The sequence below is a fragment of the Eutrigla gurnardus genome, assembly GCF_963514095.1.
Source record: "Eutrigla gurnardus genome assembly, chromosome: 15".
Classification (NCBI taxonomy): domain Eukaryota; kingdom Metazoa; phylum Chordata; class Actinopteri; order Perciformes; family Triglidae; genus Eutrigla; species Eutrigla gurnardus.
This window is the reverse complement of record NC_139938.1, coordinates 6127625-6134601: the sequence shown is the minus strand read 5'-3', so window position 1 is coordinate 6134601 and position 6977 is coordinate 6127625.

Here is a 6977-nt window from a genome sequence, read left to right as displayed (position 1 = left end):
ACCAGCTAGTGAGCCTTTCAGCAGGGGCAGACCAGATTGTACTGCGCATGTGTGGCATAATGATGCGTGACATATCCTTTAGTAACTGTGCTTGGTGGGTAAAAGACAAAAACGGAAATAAAATCCTACATGTCACATGAGGAGAGTATGTTTCAGAATAAAACAGGAAGCAGATAAAACAATCTGAGTAGGAATGTGATGCTGTTGTGGCCCAAGCAGGAGAAAGGAGGCTTGTCTTGTATAGTTAGATAGGCCACTTAGACTGAGTGTATGTTTATTTGTTTATTGTTAATAAACCCGTTTTAAACATTCTGATGTGTTTATTAATGTTGTATAAAAATCAATGATATCAACCTCTTCTCTGCAAAGAATTCACAAATCCTTCAACTGTTTGTACTCATATGCTAATAGTTATGAATTATTGTTATTTGAGTACAAACCCCTTTATATGAGACTGAGTACAGGTTCAGTTATCTTTTCCCTGATTTCAGGGTGGTGCCCCGTTTATTATTAATTACATTAATAATCCTATTAAAATCAATAATTCTATTGATATGAATAATTATCTATTAATAACCAAATCTGATCCTGCTAGTTCCCCAACACTGGCTTTCACACACAACCACATATATATATATATATATATATATATATATATATATATATATATTGGCATATTTTATTGCTCCTATAAGACTTACACTTTATTAGTGTGCATGACCTATCAATAATTGTTTTGGACAACAACAAAAAAACACGAATGTAATGAAAAAAAAAACCAATGTTATGCTGCATGTGTCAAACATGTGAAGGTGTATGCACATAGTGCAGGATTCCACTGAATTGAAAAGACCTGGCAACATAGTTGTATTATCAGGTTTGTATATAATGGATGTAGCAGTACATATGGCTGATGGCTTGCCATGAAAATATGGTATGAAACATGCAATCTGGGTTACAGCTCAAAGCAGTGAATGGTGAGCAAATCGAGGTTACTGTGAGAGCCATCTAACGTTTAAGCCGAGGTTGCTGGTTTATTTTAGTTCACTGTGTTGTCGCTGGTCGGGGATTCCCTGCAGTCTGGTCAAACTGTGTCAAGATGTTATTTTTGATATAAATGAATTTCTCACTTGTTTCATTCATAAAGCAATTTGATTTTTAAACCAGCAAAGCAAAAAACATAGCATAACGATTAATGACAAACACACAGTTTGGTTGGAGTAATCCACTTTCAGCAGCTACCAAGTTAAAAATCTGTGTCACAGTGAGAGACCTAACATGTTTATCAGTTTATTAGTTTGGTCATATGAGCTGCAGTAAGTTGCCACAGGCGCTGAAGACTAGCAGACAAACTTGGCATTTGGCTCCATTCTAAGCCAGCAGATGATAGATCATGAGCAGCGAGTGTGTCTGGACCAAACTACCAGAGGAAGTCCAAGAAGTTGGTCCAGAGATCCAGAGATTGCTCTCACTAAAACTACCATACTTGATGTTTAGTCATGTTATATATGTGTGTAGTATGTTTAGTACAGTAGGTGTAAAAAAAAAAAAAAAAACATTATCATAGTATAGCATGTTGAAAATGTAAAGAAAGTCATAATAGTATGTTGAAATAAGTAGAAGAATATATGTTGAACAGTGTCATTAAAAAAGTAATAACATAGTATGTTGAAAACAGTCAGATCATAATAAAATTCATTAAAAGGCATAGTATAATATCCAAATAATGAATTGAAAAGTCATACTATAAGATGTCGAAAAAGTAATTGAACAAGATTAGTCACAGTGTAGCATGTCGAGAAAAAAAGTAATAAAAAGTCATACAATGTTGAGTCATTACAATACAAGTATTGTATTTGGAAAAAGTCCTAAAACGATGTAGTGCAGTATGTCGAAAATACTAAAGATTTTAGAGTAATAGTAAATAGAATAGTTGAAACAAGACATAAAGTCATAGTATATCATGTCTAATTATTAAAAAGGCATAGTGTGTTGCAAAGAGTCATTATATATATAAGTGTGTGGGTGTGGGTGGATGGGGGGTTGGGGGGTTCATAGCTTAGAATGTTGAAAAAAGTAATAGTAATTTATGTTGGAAAAAACGTATTAAAAGGAAAAAGCACAATAAAGTATGTTGAAGAAAAGTCATTTAAAAGGAATAGTATAAAATGTCAAGTAAACTCACTGTATACTTGAACTAAAAAGTACAAGTATAGTATGTTGAAAAAAGTAATAATATAGTATGTTGAAAAAAGTCATAGTATTGTATGTTGAAAAAAATCATAGGATAGTATGTTGAAAAAAGTCATAGGATAGTATGTTATATCTCTTGGTACACAACATGAGCCACCTGGCCAAGGAAGCCTACAGCGACAACACTTCCTCTGACGGTTGAAGAAGGCTCACCTCCCAACATCCGTCCTCACCACCTTCTACAGATTTACAGTGTTTGTCTGTTGTTTGACTGTTGTTGATTTTTCTGCACCATATAAATCAAGGAAAAATGCCATTCTGTCTCTGCAGTGTGCTTGAATTTATATTGGCCAAGAGGACATTTAAGCTCTACTTGACTTGAAAAATGTCATTGGATACTACTGTATGTCGTATGCTGAAAAAAAATAAATGGTATAGTATATTGAAAAAAGTCATCGTATAGTATCAAGAAAAAAGTGATGAAAAAAGTCACAGTATAGCATGTCGAAAAATCATCATCATAAATGTCACAAAAAAAGGAAAGTATCTCATGAAAACAAATAAATGGCATATACAGTATACTGTATATATGTTTTCAGACACAATCCTCTGTTTATTCCTATTTAAATGCATCAGTCTTCACCTTTGACCAGGTGTAATGATTATGTGTCACAATTACCCAGCTGAAAATGTATTCATGCATAACATTTGTTTGGCGCTATAAAAGACAAGACATTTGCAATTCATTCCAACTTCATGGACGTCCTTGTATATACACATAGGCAAGAGGAGCCATCTGGTTGTGATAATAAAGCATCACCAAATCTCAGTATCGTGTTATACGTTCTCTCTTTTCTTCTGAAAATCCGATTGAAATGCTTCAACAACGACACCAGGACACACAAGAAAGTGGTGGTTCTATAAATTCCATATAATTACATTTTTTCATGCTAATGTATGATTAGCAGAAAACGTATTCAAGAGAGGACAGTCACATTGGTCCAAAGAGGATTTCCATATGTCATCTTCAATTCTCTACCACTGTAAGTTCATCTACGTCATAAAGTAGTGTATAAGAAAATCAATTATAATGAGAAAATAAACACATTTAAAAAAGAGTCAGAGTTTTCAGATTTTCGTTTCCCTTTTGCTGCAATTTACTGACACATATATGTGACATTTAGTGACACATGACACATAAGGGGTTCATTCCCAGAACCTGCAGTGATTGGTTGAAGAAATCTTTTCATGGAACATAACAAGTAGAGATAAATAGCCGACCATTAAAACAAAATTGTACAGAATAAAAATGTAAAAGTCAGAAACACATGTAAACACAGATTAGAGAACATGAATAAACATAACTAAATAAATAAAAACATGATGGGTTGTTCTTCCTCCTGTCCTCCACAATGTTTTCACCAGCCACCACTGATATATTTTTCCAGGATGGTTTGTCCTTATGGTCCTAACCCACAGTATGTAGACTTCCTGTAGTCTCATTGCCGGCATTAGGTTGCCTACTAGTGGTGATCAGAAGTAATTGCAGCTCCCATATTTCCACATTCCTGTTTAGTAGAGCTATACACTGTCAATGATGATGTCATCATCCACATTTCAGTGATGGGAATACTCTTTAAAACTACTATTTCTGAATCTGAATTTCTAAATTGTATTTAAAGCAGCTGGTAACTGCATGAAGAAGGTATAGAAGTATCGCCTCTCTTTATCATAATGTAAATGTAAAGACCTCCACTGGTCATCTTTTCAGCCTTAAAGCCATTGAAGCAGATCTCAAAACGATGATAATGTTCATGGCAAAGAGAGATTATTCATCACAAGCCAACAACATCAAAAGCAACCACGTGCATTACTACAAAATAAATCCTAATTTATGTATTAGTGCAAGATGAGGACCGACACATTTCAAATTGGCCACAAGATGGCAATATATGAGCAGCAGAGGCAGCAACAGATGGTCACATTAGATATCTAACAGCAGCATTGATTTGCAAATGACTCACTCTCAAAGCAGCATTCTAAATGCGTCCAATGGCTTCCTTCGCCACACATTGAGGCTTTGAGGCATCCATGCTAGCTTGTTTGATGGAGAGTTCATCCTTATTGATAATTCAGATGAAGAACTGCACGGAAAACCACTGTTAGTGTAAAGGGAAAAAAGGGGAAAAAGGAGTCATTAAATCTAGAACTCATTAGCCCCAGTTACAGACCCACAGCCTGGTCACAGCTGAATCAGTGCTCTGCACAGCTGACAGCCCTGTTTAGTGGGATACTGCAGCACTTGCTTTACAATTAAAGGCTGCAGAGGGGTGTCGAAGTCATCAGCAAAATGACAAGAGGGGATCAATTTAACGTCTACTGACCTGCTGCCCCCTGAGCCTAAATTCATTTTGTTTTTCTCCTCACAGTTTTATTGATTGTTTCAACAATGAAAAAAATCAAAGTAAACCAAAAGAGCACCCAAGGGGACCAGCGTGGTATAGATTATTAAAAGCTAATGCATAATTACAGCACTCCACTGAGAAGTTCACAATGTCAAACGGCGTTCTATTGTGGTGTCGAAGCTGTTGGACGCTGTGGTTAATTGTGCACAGATGCTGCCGCTGAAGAACCTCCTGGAGCTTCTTGTCTAACAGGATAGAGTATGTCCTGACAAGCCAACAATCACACATACAACAGGGTTATAATGCTTCTTAGATCTGCCCTTTGTGCCGTACAAACGTGTAAAAGCAATGACGTAAGCGGTTAGCAGGTTTGCAGATGAAGCCCTCTTGGTTTGTTGAGGCACAACGTATGAGTGTGTAAACGGTGTCATAAACCTCGTGGCAACCTTTTTATTGACCTTGGTGCGGGGAGGCAACAGAGACTACACACAGAATGAAGAGCAACAATACAACAGGCAACATATTTAACTCATTTATTCCAAGCCAAAAATAAATATGCAAGTGTCTGCCAAGAAAACGATCAGCAGGATTGCAACCGTAAAACGTCCTCAACATCCGTGGATACACAGTAGCAGAACAGTTCCCATAGCAACAATAACAAACCCAATAAGGCTGCTTTTCAGTCTTTAGAACTAGAAATCATATGTTTTATATTAAAACATTTCTAACGATCACATTGCCAAATAAATGACAACAAAAAATGTACTTTCCATGTTTTATACCACTGTCAGCTGTATTGCTACCAGTTACCCATCCATCGTGGTGGGAGCAGTGAGCCCCATCCTGCATGTGTTTGGACTGTGGGAGGAACCCAGAGAGAACCCAAACATGCAACATAGAAGGAACCCGAACCCGACCCGGGAATCAAACCCGGGATCCTCTCACTGTGAGGGGACAGTGCTACCCACTACGCCACCATGCAGCCCTACCAAAAAAAGTCATAGTATAGTATGTAGAAAAAAGTCACAGTATAGTATGTTGTTGCCAACTAAATGAGAGAAAGAACCATTAACCTTCCATGTTTTATACCACTGTCAGCTGTACTGCTGACAGTTACCCATTACTGCTGCCATAATGAATACAAATTTAATTTATTCAGGGTCTATTCATATTTTCTCACCACACGCTTTGGAGCTTTGACTGGCGCCGGCAGTCTCCCACATGACATTTTCATGGTGTACAGATTCAAACATAACTGATCATTAAAACGATGCTTTGTTTGAATTACACCAGTGGGCACCGGACCAATGGTTGAGAATAGCTGGTTTAGATAATGTTTGACGACGTCTTCATGTTTTCATAGAGGTTAGCTGTAAACATTGTCTTTGGTTTTACTAGTTGACGCAAAAACAGAATGAAACATGAGCACAAAGCAAACTCTACTGTGGCAGCGTTTTGTGAATTCATAAATATATTATTATATTGTGTGTATTGTGTTATTTTTCAGCATTTTTCCACTCAGTGTTTTTACAACATAAAGAATACATCCATTCAGCAACACTTGAAGTTGTCTGTTAACATAATAGCAATAAGGTATAGAACTGGGAATCTTCAGATTCAGACACGACGACTGCTCTCTTGCCCCAACAATTAATCAGTGCAAATTCTTTTCAGTCAAAGTGTCCATTTGTCTGAAGCTCACTGCGGCAGCGTACTTAAGACTTCTACATCTTACAGAGGCTTCAATCAACATGTTTGCTTTCTCTGGATACCACACTAGTAGAAAATCTACTCTGAGGATCCTTACACACACAGATACATGGTTTCCATGTCTAAAAGCATTGGCAGAGAATCCATATATTCCACCACTAGGTCACTGGACTCACTGAAGATGAGGTAGAAGGTAGACTTTGTAGAGCTCTTTCCCTTCCTGAACCTTCTCTGCAACGCTGACAGTGTTCTCTGTTCTTACTTCAATTGCTGTGTCCTCCACAGAAAATAGCTCCTCAAGGGCAGAGAGCTTTGGCTGCTACTGCAAACAAAAAAGGAAATGAAAAAAGAAAAACTCAAGACACTTGACGCAAACAAGTTAATATTCTTTTGGAAATTAAGTGGAAAAAGATCTGGATGTCTGTATTCTTGCCAGTGTTGCCACTGCAGCTGCTACTGTCTTCATCAGATGAGTCATCGTCATGGTCACCTGGTGTCTATTCAAGGTCCTTTTCCATCTGCCGGGCCTTGTTCATTTCACCTTCATTCTATATTTAATCGATAAAGGGAGTAATATACATTGTCTACAATGGAAGAGGAGTAAAATGTTACCAATAACAATAAACAGCTCGTGTGAGAGGTCCTACTCATCAGCTCTTCCTCTCGTCT